The 16,828-nt window shown below is 48.3% G+C and overlaps 1 protein-coding gene across 25 annotated transcripts in view; it reads left to right on the top strand.

Moving 5' to 3' along the window:
• Nucleotides 1-16,828, top strand: part of RBFOX1 (RNA binding fox-1 homolog 1) — a 2,180,200-nt gene that overhangs the window by 561,013 nt on the left and 1,602,359 nt on the right. The window lies entirely within an intron of this gene.

The raw sequence follows: 16,828 nt of genomic DNA, 5'->3' as shown, positions 1-16,828 counted from the left end.
CCCATGCGGCAACGAAGACACAGAGCAGCCAAAAATAAATAAATAAACAAATTTATTTTTTTAAAAAGAAAAACCTTTGTTCACTGTTTATCTGAAGTTCAAATATAAGTGGGTATCCTGTATTTTAGGGGGCAACCCTACTCCCACAGCCTCAGGGACCTGGTTCCCTGCCCACCACCAACCAGGTCTGGTGCGGCCCAGTTGTCATTTCAGCCAGGATCAAGAGCTTCCTTCTACTGACAGACGAAAAGAGGCAGAAATAGATGTGTCTGCTTTAAAATACACTGCGCCGCTCATTCCCTCGGCTGCCTCTGCTCAAAGTCCAGAGTCCCAGGTATGATTTGAAATAAAACACCACTGTGTCTTATCTCTGGGAAGGGTCACAGCCAGGCCCCGCCTTCCTCTTTCTCTATTCCTGGAGGTCAGGTTGGGAGATGGTAAATCTCTTCCCAGAACCATGGACTTCGCATGTCAGGCTCCTGGAGGGAGCTCTTCAGAGAGAAAAGGAAAGGGAGCCACTGAAATCGAGTTCAGACTTGTTAGAGGGAATCGTGTTGAAAAGGCGCCCCAAACGTGTGAACTGCAGCTGTTCCCAGCACCGAGAGAATGGCGATGATTTTCCTGGAGAGATGCAGGAGATCATCATATGAGAAGTAGTTAAGCAATAATTTAACATCGTTGTTCTGCTGTGAGCTGATGTGAGCTGCTTCTGGCAGGAGGGTTTGGGGGGAATTTGTTCTCTCTGTGGGAAATCACAAAGCCCTTCCATGTGATTTTCATTTAAATCCCTGAACGTTTGGTTGTAGGTATTCCTTCATTTATTTCATTCATTCACTTATTAAGCACCTCCTGTATGCTAGGCACTGATTAATTTCTCTTCCTAAACATTTGTTGCTGGTATTCATTCATTATGAATAAATATGCAGGTACTTATTCATTAATATATTAAGCAAATGTTTTCTAAACCAAGCCCATGCCTGGCTCTGTGCTAGGTGCTGGGGAGACTTAGATACAGAAATTAATGAGGCCCGTGCTTTTCCTTCAAAGAATTGATTGCCCAGTGGGGGAAGTGGACATCTAAGCAAGTAAAGAAAATACAGAGGGTCAGTCTGATAATAAGAACACGGTGGGATTCCATTTACTGAGCATCTACTATGTACTAGTCACTTTATCCACATTATTATTTATAACACATCATACCCAAGCCATTCCTTGAAGCAAGGTACCATTAACATCCCTATTCTGTGGATGACAAAAGAGAGGTTCTGAGAGGTAGACTACCTTGCAGCAAGCTACGCAGCTATAAGTAACAGAACTAAGATTCAAACCTCAATCAGAGTCCAATCGTCCACTCTGCCATGTTGCCTCAGGCACAGATGGGAGAGAAAAATGCAACAGGAGCAAACAGAATCAAGTAGCAAGCTCCGACAGGGGCGTCTGCATTGGGGTCCGGAAGCTGAATTTAAGAGTTTTGCTGTCAGAGAAGATCAGGAGAGCTTTCCTAGGGAGGCGAACATAACATCTTCAAAGAACGAGATGTTTGGGCACTGAAGGAGGTAAACGAGAGACTTTGGAGGGTGCAATGGGGGAACCCAATTCTGGGCTGCCCAGCTGATCTAGAGTTGGTTTATTCTGCTGCAGCAAAGGGTTGAGAGTCTGAGGCTCTTCCTAGGATGAGAGCTTAGCAATTCAGAGAGCCAGCCATCACCCACCCGGAAGCCCGAAGTGTACACAAAGGACAGTTACCATCTGTGTGAAAGTTTCATCCACCTTACTCGGAAATCTCAGACTTGGAACCTCCACCCACACATCAGGGCAGAATTGCCAGTAAGCAATGATGTGTACTGCATTTTAAAATCTAGTTGGTGTGGCTGATTATATATGCTGTTCTCAGAGCCCTGGAATAAAGTTTCTCATCCAGCAAGAGTCAAGGCTGGTCTCCAAAGTAATTGGCATTGCATTATTGATAAAGGTGCTGGGCCACACGAGCCCTATGGAATCCATCTTCCTCCCTGACACCGATGTTACTCCGCACAGCTCCTCTGTTCACCTTGGGCATGCGTGCAACTCCGGAGGCACAGATTCCTTCACTCATTGGCAACTTCAAAATGTGTGCTGTGTCCAAGGGAGAAAGAAAGGGAGGAAAATAAGCAGTGTGTCAGTTTCGAAATACTTGTCCTGAATTTTTTTTAAAAAGGGGACTTCTCTCCTCTTGTCCTTTCTCTGCCATCTTTGAAATTAGATTAGTCATTATTAAACATTTTGAAGTGGAGTAAAAAAAAGGGAGAAGTTTCCAAGGGCACGCTGCGACTTTGGTCTTAACAGAGCCGTCATTGTCAGGAGCCGACACAAAGGCGGCTTGCGTTACTCGTGGAGATGCTGGTAATTAGACCCGTTCCAGAAAGAAACAGCTCTGTTCCTTATTTGCCATTAAGAATGACCAAGAGTTTATTTGCAGAGAATTGGGTTTAATTCAATTAGCAGGAATTGTGAGGCATTCACAACACAAGGTATATTACCCTGGCACTTGGTTTGTAATGACACCCAAAAAGCGTTTAAGGAAAGAAAAGCTAATTTTCCAAGATACTTCTTCTTCTTTTTTTTTCCCCCTGCTTTTTTCCTTTTCAATAACATGGAGGGTTTAGTCCAAATTTCAGAGGCCTGTATTCCCAAATCCCTTAAGCTTTGATTAAGGATTAACAGAGCAGCAGGATATGGAGAGGGACAGGAAAGCTTTGCCGTGGAATCAGTGCCAAGGGGGAGACAGCGCTTCGTAGTTTACAAAGCGTTTCCACAACCATTATCTGCTTTGAATATTCATTTCCTTCTCCTTCTGGGCCAAGTACCCAGCCCTGGAAATATTTCTCTCCCAGACTGTCTTGAGTTTCAGATCTCGGCTCGTGTGTCTAAGTCCATGGCCAGCCTGACCATTTGGTTTAGGAGATGCCCACAGGAAACTGGTGACGGTGGATGCAGCTCTGACCTCCGCCTTCCTCCAGGTTTATGCCCTGGGACGTTGCCGAACTTCTCCAAACTTCAGTTTGCTTTTCTTTTTCACCCCCATTCGTAACTCTGCTAGCCAACTTGGTGGCCACTTTCACCTGTGGCTAGTTACATGTAAAGTAATTAAAATTCAACGAAATACCCAGTTCCCCGGTTGCACGAGGCACAGTTCAAGGGTTCAGCAGCCAATGGCCGGCGTTTGCTGTGTTGGGCAGCTCAGGTGTAGCGCATTTCCATCTTTGCTGAGCGTTCTTGGGACGGCAATCTATGAAACGGGAGACACCTGTCATCGTTTGAGGGCAGAGTGGGAAGAATTTGGTGAGAAAATGCACAGCAGGCGTGTGCTTCTGAGAAATGCTCACTAATAGCGTCTGTGATGAAGGAGGGGGGACTGGAGAAAGAGAGAAAGGGGGCACCCCCATTCCCAGCTCCTGCTACCTTCCTGTTCTTTCTTTTTGATGTAGACTTTTTTTAAAAAGTCTTTATTGAATTTGTTACAATATTGCTTCTGTTTTATGTTTTTTTGGTGTTTTGGCTGAGAGGCATGTGTGATTTTAGCTCCCTGACCAGGGGGTCAAACCCGCACCCCCTGCATTGGAAGGCAAAATCTCTGGACCACCAGGGAAGTCCCAGCCTTCCCGTTCTTGACACACACGATCGAAAGAATAATGGAGCAAGAGTTATGGAAGGGAGAGAAACTTCTTTCAAGCATCTTTGATGTGCTCTCTTATCTGTGTCTCTTATATAGTTCAACAGATATTTCTTGGGTGCTTTTTCACATATTCCTCACAGTAACCTAGTGAGGAAGATTTTCTGTCCCCCACTGGACAGGTAGGTGGAGCAGTGGAGGCTCAGGCAGGTGACATGGGGCACCCAGGCTGCAGAGCCAGAGGACATCAGAGCCAGACATCCCCCATCCTGATGACCAGCAGGGGACCCATTTCCTCTCCCACCTCCAGCAGCAGAGTTCTAGCTGATTCTTATTGATATAAGGACTGGACACCTGCACTCCAGGGGGGCCAGGAATGTCCTGCTTCACAGTCCTTACACGATGAACTACTTGGTCCCTGAAGGGACTCCAGGGAGGCCCTCTGCCTGCTTCACTGGGGACTGGGAATTTCCTTGAGAGCAGTGGTGGAAAGGAGATGCTTTTGCAAATAGCCCAGCGGTGCACACAAACTGTCTTATTAGCCAATAAATCAGTTAGTGCATTAGGGGGGACCCAGGCCACACAGAGCAGCCCAGACAGTCAGTCTGTCTCTATCCCCTTAGCCAGGGCCTGCAGATCCCAAGAAGGAGAGATATGACGGTCTCCAGGGTGGCGCCTAGACCTGGGAGCCTCTTAGAGCCTGGACCAGGGAATCCCACAATGGCTGTGTGAGGGCCAGGTGATTCTCTGAGAGTCGTTAGGCAAATGAAATCGAATTTCGTGATGGGTTCACGGAACCTCGTGGACTGAAAAATCACGTGACCCTCAGGAGGAAAGCATATTAGCACCATCTTGACAGAGAGGCAGCCACTGGGAGAAGGAGGCAGGGCACTTAATTGGGAACCGGCAAGACCTGGATTCCACTTCCAGCTTTGCAGCTAACTCACTGCACGGCCTCAGGCAAGCCACGTAACCTTCTGGTCCTCAGTTTCTTTATTTGTAAAACAACAACAACAAAATTGAACAGATCTAAGAAGAGATGCTGCCTGCCCCGAAGGATTAAAGTGCATTTTCAGATGTTACAGGAGAGACATCCATTTCCAGGTTATAGGAGCTCCACTGCTGTTTGTAAGGAAAAATGATGTGGACGTTGGTGGACATTTTGGAGTCTTACCGAAGGCGGAGGTTTTGTTCAAGGTATGTCACGGTGCTGCCTAAAAGCTGGTGGGACAACATGGTTATGAGTTGCGTGGTGTTTGCTCATTCACCAGCTTGTCCTTTCTTGGTATTTTCAGTAAAGCTAGTTGGTGCTAGGAGCCTGACTTACCTGCCTTCGCGTCCGATACCAAGCCTTCCATCTGTGGGGCCCGGGGCCAGCTCTTCTGTCACAGCCTCTCCTTTCCCATGTCCAATGAACAGAGATGGCAGCCACCTCTTAGGATTGTCATGGGGGTCGAACAAATCAAGACCCATAGGGTTTTGGGTCAGAATAAACTTTCAAACTACATTAGCCGATAGTATCGCCAGCTAAGTGCCTTTGACAGTTGGCACTGGAGTGCACTCTGGGATAAGAGACTAAGTAAGGTGTTACCGCGTCCGTGAGGAGCTCATAGTCTGGTGCAATGGCTGTGACATTTTCTGGGGTCGGAAAGCCTCTTGATAATCAGATAAAAGCAATGGATCTCCTCCCCAGAAACACACACACACACAAATATCATTCTGGGTCAGGAACCACCAAAAGCCTGTAAACTTGAAGTTTTCAGGTTAAGAGACTGGTCTAGTTTGGGACTGTGGATTAACCAATGTTTTAATCTTGTGCAAGAATCTCTATTGTGGTGATAGGAAAGCGTTTGTTACTGTTGGAGTTGGTAGCAAGGGCAGAGAATGCTTCCTGGAGCACCTGATGCTGATTGAGTTGGATGAAGCAAGAGTTAATTAGAATAAGTTGGGGGGGCGCAGGGCAGGAGCTCCAGGTTCGAGAGACAACAGTGTGCAAGGCTAGGGGAACAGGAACCTCAGGTAAGAACACTTGGGTCTCTGGTCTCCTGTCAAGAAGCAGAGGGCAGAGTTCATTGGAGTCTCCCGGGGGTCAGAGATAAAGTAACGTTTAACTGGTATTTCCAAGGTTAGCTTCCTGCATGGAGGAGGTCCCTGACTTCGGGGGTGACATGGATATGGGTAATGGTGGTGACAGGTCACCAGGTGGTGGATCCAAACAGGAGTCTTGAGGCCACCTGAGTCCCCATGGGGATCTTGTGGACTTTGGGACAGGTTTGTGCACAGCGTCCCTCACTCAGCCAAGTCATTAGCCTCAATCCTGTCTGCCCGCCACCAACATCCTTGTCTTTGGTTGAATCCCTAGAAGCAGACCCCGAGGTAAAGCTTTGAATGCAAGTGGCTTATTTGGGGAGTGGTCCCAGGAAGCAGTTGGAGAAGGGAAAGGGGAGAGGTGGTGATGAGGAGGCCAATGTAGGTGCACGAAGGAGCAGGTCACCACGTGTGCACCTGGAGCTCAGCCCCAGTGGGACCCCTGGGCAGTGCTGTGGGCCGTGTCTGAGCCGTCCACCTAGAGACATGCAGGCTGTCCCTAGTTGAGGGCTGCTCCCAGGGCCACAGTGCCGACACCCGTCCAGCCTGCTGTGTGCACGAAGAATCACACTCCTGTGGTCAGAGGAGCCGCCGAGAGAGGCCGACAGGAGCTATATTAGGAAGACCTCAGCACGGGAATGGCGAGGGGATGTGAGTGAGGTACCGATGGCCCTGGAACAGCCATCACCACCAGCCCTGCCTGGAAGGCCCGGTTCTGGCCGCCTCAGGAGGTGTGTTCTCTCGTGCACACCGCCCCCTCCGCACTCTGAGGCCCCGGCCAGTGTGTGCCCCAGTGATTATTTATTAGCATCTCCCCGATGCGCAGCTCCCCTGCAGCCCTGTGTGATCCTAGGCAGAGCCCCCTCCTCCCGTGTCTTTGGAGCTTGGAGCCGCAGTTTCATTTGTTCCCGAGAAGTAAACACAGAGGCTTTTTGTTCCCCTCAGAGCATTTCCGGCTACTCCCACTGTAGCCCAGCAGGATCATTCTCCGAACTCAAATGGAATGTTACGTATCAGATTTGTTTGCCTTTGCACATCATCTGCTCACAGATGTTTGTCCTTTGGCTTGTTTCTTTTCCTAATTAATTTTTGATTAAGCTTTGAAACTTAACTGTCTCCACCACTTCCCCCCACCCCAGGTAATCCTGTTTACTCTGAGCCCAGGCTGGGAACCTGGGCTCTCAATGGCTCTGCAGTCCCAGTGGCTAAGAGAGGATGGGGCTTTCAATTAACTGGTTAAGTGGTCTTATCCCTCTTATCCAGACAACAGAGGATGATGCTTGGACTAAGCATGTGGGATGGAGAAAAGCGAACGAATCTGAGATATCTCTGGAGGGGATGGTTGGAGTGGAGTCGAGGGAAGAGTCAGTGCTGGAAATCACCTGCCAGAAAGAAAATGGTGTGGACATTGTGGTGTGTATTAAGAACACATGGGTCCACATGCACACCCATGTCCTTTGAACCAGTAACTCCATTCTCTGGAGTTATTTAGAGAAAGGAGGGGGAAGAAATGAACAAAAATACCAATTGCTAGTAGCCTGTATACTAAACACTGTACTAGGTTCTCTAACGAAGTAGCAGCAGTGGCGGCGGCAGAACAGTAACAGTAATTGTGCATAATCATAGCAGACAACACTTGTTGCCTCTTTACTCCGCACCAAGAACTGTTCTAAAAGCTTTATGGGCGCTACCAATTTACTCCTTAAAAAACCCTATATGGTCCCTATATGGTCCCCATTTAACAGATGAGGAAACTGAGGCACAGAGAGGTTAAGAGACTTGCCCCAGCTCACACAGGGATAAAAGGGCAGGGCTGAGACTGAACTTGGGCAGGAGACTCCAACGCCTGACCTTTCATCTTCTTCACTTACCACCTCCCATGGACCTTAGACCAGGTGTGAGTTCAGATTTGAGTCACCAGGCAGGAAGACAGCTCAGCCTCGGAGAGAAGGTGAGGAAAATTGAGTTTTCAGAGCCTGGGACAGCAGGTGTGCAGCCCGGCTAGAGAATAACATTGGGTGTGTCGTCCCGCACTAGCCCCCTGGAACCTTCTTCTGCCTGTTGACCGCAGCTTCCCTGTGCAGGGTGCACCCCAGCCACTTCCCTGTTCCCAGGCCTTCTGCATTCCTCCTTTCTGCAGCCTTCGCTTGTGGACTTAGCCTCAGAAGTCATCCCAGTCACCCGGGCCTGTCCTGCCGGGATCTGTTACGATAATACTTCTCTTGATAGCTATCATTATGATTCTGAAGTGTGCTCTGCACCAAGCGAGAGGGAGACCCGTGTCCATCCAGATCAGGGCTACAGATCATCGCTTGACCTGAAACGAGCTGCTCTGCCCTCGCGCGCCGTGGGCGCTTTGCCTTTCACCTCCAGACGCCCACAGACGGCAGACGTGCTGGCCCAGCATTGTGCCTGCGGACATTTCCCCAAGCCTGGCCCTCCTGCCCCAACACGCCCTCCTCAGTTTCCCTCTGTGTGTTTTCCAAGGCATTTCCCACCCTGCCAGGGGTGTCCTAGAACCTGCCAGCTCTGCCAAAGAAGATGAAATACTCAGGGGTCACCAGGCAGGACAAGGCAATAAGAAAAGCAAATGGACAAAAGCACGCCCAGCCCCGCTGAAGCAATTACCAAGTTTCTCCTCCATTTTGAGATTGCAGCGGGGAGAGCAAAGATGGTGGTGGTGGAACATAAATTATGTCATGTCTGTGCGAGCAGAGGTTCTGAGCATTCCTTCATGCTGTCCTTTTCATCTGGGCTCCGTAATTACTGTGTCCTTTTAAAAGGAGTCATTGAATATGTTCATTCAAAGGTGACAGAGAAACTACAAGTGTGGTGTCCTGTGTGTGGGTGTTTTAAAGGAACTCTCCGTCCGTTGCTGGGCGGATTGGTGAGTGAAGGAGGCAGGGTGTCTTGCCCAGGTGTTGAGACTTTCTGAAGACTTGGAACATAATGTCTGCAGAGCAGAGACTGTACTTAGGCCCACCTGAAGTCAAATCTCCCTCTGCCACTTATTAGCCGTACCCCTTGGGGCTAATTACTTCACATCAAACTATTTTTAAAATTGGGAACAATAAAAATCTGCATCTAAGAGTTGCAATGAGGATTGAGATGATGTTTAAAAATACTGAGAACAGAGTTTTGTTTTTGCAGCCTACAGGGTAATCCTTAGTAAATGTTAACTTTTTTATTATTATTAATAATATTGCATAAAAAGCTTCCTGACCTTCCAAAATCGCATGAGCGCTTGCCTTCAGACCGTTGTCCGTATCATCCCAACAACCTAAAATGCCCTCCCTCCTGGCCTTGAGTCAGGTTCTCTAGAGGCAGAGCTGAGATGTGATCCTTGTGCAAATAATGAGCATTGAAGGAGTGCTCTGAGGAGGAACCTATCAAGAAGCAGTGGGAGATTGGGATTGACATAGATACACTAATATGTATAAAATGGATAACTAATAACCTGCTGTATAAAAAAGTAAAATTCAAAAAAAAAAAAAGAAGCAATGGCAGCAGGGTGAGGCACTCAGCAAAGATGTGGTTTGGCTGAAGTCAAGCCTCAGCCTGATCCCACGGGGAGCTCTGGGGTGTGAGTAGCACCACAGGGTTTTAACACCTTGGAGCAAGCGAAATGTATGTTTATACCACTGTATCAGTCAGTCACCGGCTGCAGGCTGCCCCTGAGCAGGGAGGGGTCAGGGCTTCCCCTCTCTGGCATCTTTGGATAAGGTGTGATTCTCCAGAGAAGGTGGCAGCCAACACTCACAGCAGCTGGGGGGTTTGATGTGCTGGATTGATAAAAGGAATCTGGGTCAGGTACCACCTTCCCCTTCTCAGAGCACTTCTACCCATCCTCCAAGACCTAGCTCTGTGCCACCTCCCTCTGAGAACCCTTTCTCTCTTCCTTATTCTCTGCCCTTATTCTCTCTGGATCCAGGAGACTTCACTACGGGCACCTCGGTTATAGCACTTATCACACTGTAATGGAATTATATGTTTATGGATCAGACTGCCCTAGCAAAGTTGACTGCAGATGTCAGAGTTACCTCTTATGTGGAGAGAGAAGGCAGTGATGAGGTGGTGTGAGCTGACTGGGGACAACTCAGGGAGGGAGTGGGCACCCCAGGGTGAGAGATGGAGCCGCAGACTTACCATTTCAGCCCCAGGTTGGGTTTTGTGTCCTGGAGTTGGGCAACTCTGATCTCCCAGCCAGGTGTGGGAAGTACCTGGGAATAGCTGGAGGGATTATAGAAAGTCAAGGGATTGCACAGTTAAATTTCCCAAAGGTGGGTGACAGGAGTAAAACCTGGGGAATATGCTAGACCTCTGGCCTGGGGTGCAGCCGGCCCTGCCCCCTGCTTCCATGGGTTTGGCAGGCAGCATCCCATTTCAGCCTGAGTCAGACCCCAGGCCTGACCAGCTAATTGAATCATTTACCGTCTAGCTGTGCCTGACCACACAGAGCCTGCCTTGGTGATTTCCCTTGAGGATGACGGCCTTAACTGTAGCAACAAGGTCCTCCCTTTGGGAGATGGTGGTGACGGTTCGAATGAGCCCTCGGAAAAGGGAGACCAGCAGTCTGGGATTAGTCCAGCTCAACAGAGAGCAGAGATGCGAAGTCCTGGGGGTCAGGCAGCAGAGAGGCAGGATGGCATCTGGCTGAGGCAGTTGGGTTTCAAATTCAGCTTTGAAGCTGACCGGCTGTGTTACCTAGCATATGCTTTCTTGGCCTTTGTTTCTGTGTCTTTAAAATGGGGATAATGTGTGCAATTGAGGGTGATTAGTATTTGATGAGCTTCTACAGGGTTTTCTGGCTCTAACACTAGTACCATTTGGGGCCAGATAATTCTTGGTTGTAGGGATCTGTCCTGTGCTTGTAGGGTGTTTCGCAGCATCTCTGGCCTCCACCCACTAGATAACAGTAAACCCCTATCCTCAGTATGACAACCAAAAAAGTCTCCAGACATTGCCACCTGTCCCCTGGGCAGAAATTAGTCTCTGGTTGAGAACCACTGACTTACTACAGGTAAGACCCTTAGCAAAGAGCCTGGCATATTATAAATACCCAAACAACAGACATAGAGAACAGACTTGCGTTTGCCAAGGGGGCCGGGAGGCCGGGAAGGGATGGATTGGGAGTTTGGGATTAGGAGATGCAACCTATTATACATAGAATGGATAAATAAAAAGGTCCTATTGTATAACACAGGGAACTATATTCAATATCCTGTAATAACCCATAATGGAAAAGAAAAAAAACCCAAACATTCGCTATAGGTATCAATATTATTGTTAGTATCATCATCATCATCACCAGTAGTAACAGAATGTATTAGTTAGGATAACACCAGCCCCTGTTAAAAAGCAACCCCCCAGTTACAGTCCTTTAACCCAATAAAGTTTTTTTTTGCTTCCATAGCAATCCAATGCAGGTGTCCCTGGTGGCCTGCCAGCCCTCCACAGGGTGATTCCAGGACCCAGACTTCTTCCCCTTGCAGCACTCCCCTCCTCTCAGTCCTCAGAGGACCCCAGAAACATTTAGAAATGCCTGGGGAAATATTCAGAAATGTATTCAGAAGTGCTTGGAGAAAGAGAGGCACACCTGCCTTGTAAGCTCCTTGGCCTGGAAGTGACTTACATCACTATCAGTCACATCCCATTGGTGAGAACTAGTCACATGGCACTGTCTAGACACATGGGAGCCTGGGAAATGTAGTCCCTGGCTGGGCAGCTATTTCCTACTGGTAACTTCATATGAGGGAAGAGGGAGCATGAATCTTTGGAGGGTGGTTAGTCATTTCTACCATTTACGAGCAGGAGGGTCTAGTGGTCCTGGAGCTCTCCTGCCTGCCTCTATGTGGTCCTCTTATGTTGCCTTCTGGTCCTCATGACCCCATTCTATTGCTCCTGGGTTCAACAAAAGGGAATCTATTGGAGTGGGGCTCTCAGAATCTGTAGGAAGGTGGGAGAACCAGCTTGGAAAGAGGCCAGAGCTAAACAGAGCTTGGAAAGAGGCCAGAGCTAAATCCTCCTAGCAGACCTGGTTCTGGCAGAACCCCACCATCCATGGGATAAAAGCACCCCAGCCCTTTGTTTCTGCCCTCATGTCACTGACTCAAAGGCTTGAGATCTCAGGAGAGAGGGGCCAGTGCTTTGTTATGTGTGCCCCCTGCTGACCTGGGGATATTGAGAAGAGGCATCTGGTCCAGTGGTCCTCAACCCTATCTGCTCATCACTGTCACCAGGAATGCTTCAGTGAGTACCAATGTCCAGTCCCCTTCCCATATCAATGAGCTTAGAATGCCCAGGGCTGCATCCTGGACAGTTGCCTTTGGTCAAACTCCCTGTGACCCTAAAGTGCAGCCAACGTTAAGAATCACTGGCTCTGCCCTTTCAACGTCTGAAGTGGGAAAAGGGCCACTTCATTTCCTCGCTGAGACTACGCAGGATGGGGGAGAGGCAATTTCTTGGAATAGAGATTGACATGTTTTTAAGAAAAGGGATGAGCTGCTGGGCAACCGCCAACGATAAATGTCCCCCCCACCCCCCATTATAAATTGTGCTCTGCATCCCTCTCCCCAGCATGAGGACACCCCAGGTCAGGGTATGTTCCCCAACCTCCACCCTGTTCTTGTCCAGGCATTACGCCCTGTTACCTCTCCCAGCAGTATACACATTTTCAAAGAGCACACATAGAAACAAGGGTTATGGCAGCTCTCTAACCTAAAGGAAAGCATCTCCAGTTATGGAATTCCAGGCACTGAAAGAGCTGAGATGGCGGGGGTTGCTGGGGCATCCAGGGATGTTTCCATAGCAATTTACATCTTACCACAAGGGCTTTGGAAGGAAGGGCTGTGCCCGCTAGGGCACCACTGGGGCTGCTCTCCATCTGGGACTGAAATGAAGGAGGGAAGGGAAGGGGATTTGGAGTCAGGCCACCCTGAGCTTACATTCCCACACTGACTCTTAACTGTTCTATTGCCTGGAAATTTTCCTAACTTATTCCGACTCTTACTTCCCGCAACATTGATAAGATGGTGATAATAGCGCCTACCCGGCAGGCTTTGAGGATTGAATGAGGGAATGTAACCAAAGTCCCAGCACAGTGCCTTACTCATGAAGTACACAAAACTCATCATGTTAGGTTTCTTGTCTCTCTGTTTTGTGCCATTTGGAGTCACACAGCCCAGCTTTGCTCTAGAATCACCAATCTCTGGGGAAGATATAGTTAGGAAAACGGGTAGAATATTTGAAAAGACTGGCAGGAACTAGATGGTGTCTAAAGAATAACTTTCTGTATACTTGTTTAGTAGTGAAAACTTGGAAAATACAGAAAAGAGAAAGAAGAAAATGAAATATCCAGTTTTACCTCCCAAAGAAAAACACTGTTAATATATATTTTTTTGTCATTTCCTTCCCCTGTTTCTTCTATTCATGCTTTAACGTAACTGAGATCAGGTAGTACAATATTTATGTCATTCATGTTCTGGGTTTTTTTTCTTCATATATGAGCATTTTCCCGTATTATTTCAAACTTTGCTGGACCATCACTTCTGTAGTCATATAGTGGTTCCTGAAAAGGGGATGATTCAGCTCCCTGACGCAATCTCCAATTGTTGAACAGCTAGCTTGTTCCCAATTGTTTTTTCCATTACAAAAATGTTACAAAGCATTATTTTGTGCCACAGACTTTTGATGTATTTCCAATTCGTCCTTAGGAATGATTCCCAGGAGCAGAGTTGCTGGGTCAAAGAGAAGGAGGGTTTCTAAAGATCTTTAACTGCATTTCCAGATTGCTGAGCTAAATTTGAAAACAGAACCATCTTAGGAGCCTTTTTAAAACTTGCAGCCTGGCCTCAAAAAAGCAACGAGGAGTTCTTTGGAAGGAGATGTGAATGGCGGCAACTTTCCCCAAAGATTCCAGGATGCAGGGTGGGGTGGGGACAGGCCACAGGGAGCCTCAGCGCTCCCTCCTCACGCCCACCCAGCCTCCTGTCCGCCTCCTAATTAAGCTTCAGATAATGTTTACAATCTCTCAGTATTTGCCAGCACACGTCAGGGTGACTGATGGGCCCATCACAGCTCAGACACCCATCAACCCAGTGCTGGAACTACTTTAACCTTCCTTATACACCAACTTCAAGGGCAAACCAAGGGCAGGGACTTGTCAGCCCCTCCCTCCCCACTCAGTCTCCCTCTTGCAGCTCTTTCTACCCTGCATCCTCTTGCTCCTTTCAAAATTATCTACAAGATGGACCTAAGGTAGTTGTTCAACACCACAAGTAAAACTATTCTTAGGTTACAAGCTGCCAGTATTTTGAAGCAAGTGCATGTAAATATTTCATTTCTGACAGCATTATTAAGAGAAAACTTGTGCATTTTCTAGAAGAATTTTAAGAGCCGTTTATTCATTGGACATTCTGGAGCCTACGGAATTTGGCTTGGGGAGAGAGGGGGTGTTGAATATCATCTGTGAATGGGCTCTTTCCTTTTTTACACTCACATTTAAAAATCTGGGCTGAGTTCCGGCAGCTCCGCGGCTGGAACCAAGTCCGGGGCTAGAGTAGAGGAGAGAGATGGTGAGGAGAGGGGAAGCTGCCTGCTTTCAGAAATACCCCTTTAGGGGGTCTGTTCACAGCCTGCTCCATTAAATGCAGTGGAGCTCAAAATATCAGTGTTACGACTGCTGCTACTATAACAGTTACGGCACCAAACTAACCAAAACTACAGTTATTCATTCTCAATCTCCAACTCTAGGCCAGGCATTCCCATTGAATCTATGCCAAAAAGGCAGCGAGATAGATTTTTATATCTGTTTTCCAAATGGGGAAACTGAGGCTCAGAGAGGTGAGGTAACTCTGTCTTGGTCATGCGCACAGCTTGTAAATGGCAGCACAAGGATTTATAAAGCCCAGGTATTTCTGAGTCCAGAGCAATCCATATACGTTTTACCATCTGGAAATCAAATTGAGTGCTCTGAGAATCATCACTTGACAGTAAATCAAGACTATCGCATGTGGGGGCTTCCCTGGTGGCGCAGTGGTTAAGAATCTACCTGCCAATGCAGGGGACACAAGTTCGATCCCTGGTCCAGGAAGATCCCACATGCCGCGGATCAACTAAGCCTGTGCGCCACAACTACTGAGCCTGCGCTCTAGAGCCCGTGTGCCACAACTACTGAAGCCCACGCACCTAGAGCCCGTGCTCCGCAACAAGAGAAGCCACCTCAGTGAGAAGCCTGCACACCACAACGAAGAGTAGCCCCCGCTCACCGCAACTAGGGAAAGACGCGCACAGCAACAAAAAACCAAAGCAGCCAAAAGTAAATAAATAAATGTGTATATATATTAAAAAGACTATTGCATGTGGAAATGCACAAAGAACAGCACACATGCTTGTGAGATAAAACAGCTTGCTGTGTGCCAGGGACCGTGTCAAGCACTTTAAACATAGATTTTTTTGCTTAATTCTTAGAACAATCTTGTAAAAACATATTTTCTCTTTCGTAAGTATGAAATTACAGGCTTAGACAGGATACGTACCTTTTGTTGTGATCATCTATTGCTGTTACCAAAGTACCCTGAAGCTTAATGGCTCAAAACAGCAACCATCCATTATAGCTCAAGATTTTGTGGGGCAGGAATCTGGGCAGGGCGTGCTGGGCGTGGTTTGACTGAGGCTTCTTGGTGGTGGTCCGTTGGCAGATGCACTGCCTGGAGGGTCCGAGGTGGCTGGCACATTGGCCGGGAAGGCTGGAGGTTTGGGCTCAGCTGATACTGTCGGTCAAAGTGTCTGCTCCAGCATGGCGGTCTCAGGGCAGTCAGGCCTCTGTTGCGCAGCTGAGGGCACCCAGAGAGTCCCCCAGACAGCAGTGGAAGCGTCCAGTCTTTTAAGGCTGGACGAGAACTGGCACAACATCCCTTCTGCCGTAATCCCCTGGTCAGCGTAGTTTTAGAGCCTGCCCAGGTTCAAGGGTTGGGAACATAGACCCCACCTCTTGACGGGAGAAGCACCAAAGAATATGTGGCTGATTTCAGTCACCACACATGCCCAGGATGACATACCTAGAGAGAGGGAGGAGAGGTTTGCAAGACTCAACTCCACAACTTGCTTAGAGTCCCTAGCGTCGTCCAGGGGGTGAAACATGGCAGGTAGATGCTGGACATGCTGGTATTTACTATTCATGACACAACACAGAATCCACACCACCGTGGGGCAGGGTTTCCCTATGCGCAGTAGAGAGAGAAATCAACTCTTTCAGGTCAGGGAAGTGACCTTCTCAAAGCCCCCCCCAGCCGCGGAGTGGCAGGAACCCCATTTGTCTCATTCCACACGCTCCATGCTGCTTCACCACCCTTTGATGATAGCACTTTAAGGTGTTCTGTTTACACCAGTGAAGACAACCCAGAGATTCAATCCGTTCAAGGAAAGAGTTGACCCAATTTGGTGACAAATTCACAACCCTTTGCAGGGTGCTTTTGTCAAGGTGACTAAGACATTTCCCGTTATCCCAGAATAGATCGTTAGGACCCCAAGTGAAGGCAGAGGAATGCTGAGCATCTCTTACACTTGAAAGAGGGTCAGACACAATGGGTTCAGCCATCTCCTCAGATCGCCTTGAGAGGGGACAAGCCACCTCTGCTGTTATCAGTACTGACTAGATAAATAAGGAGAAGATCAGAGAGGATTCAGGAGAGAGAGGAGTTACCAGTGTCAACCTGAAGTCAGGCTGAGCTCCAAAGGGATCTCTTGTAGACACTGGGATGCCAGCAAGAAGAGGACTCAGTCTGCTGGTGTAGCTTCTTATCACCCCTTTCTGCTTGTTCAAGCAGGAGGAGAAGAAGACAGGAGAGAGAGGGCATGGAGGAAGGGACAGCTTTAATCTCTGCTCTTGCAAAAGGACTTCTTAGTTTCCTGTGGGTCCAGAGGATACCACAGAAGATTGGGTTTGAGCCCTGTGGCTGGTGTCCCCCAGAGGACCAGCTGCACGGTGAGGCGACCTCAGCGACAGGAGACTGTTAGCTGCCAGAATTCCATCACTCGGAGAAGTTGGGGGAGGTCAGGTGGAGGTGAGTTTTCTATGAGGGAACCGTG

The sequence above is a fragment of the Pseudorca crassidens genome, chromosome 15 (genome assembly GCF_039906515.1).
Source record: "Pseudorca crassidens isolate mPseCra1 chromosome 15, mPseCra1.hap1, whole genome shotgun sequence".
Classification (NCBI taxonomy): Eukaryota; Metazoa; Chordata; class Mammalia; order Artiodactyla; family Delphinidae; genus Pseudorca; species Pseudorca crassidens.
The sequence above is the reverse complement of the archived record's forward strand: the minus strand, read 5'-3'. Positions and strand labels throughout refer to the sequence as shown.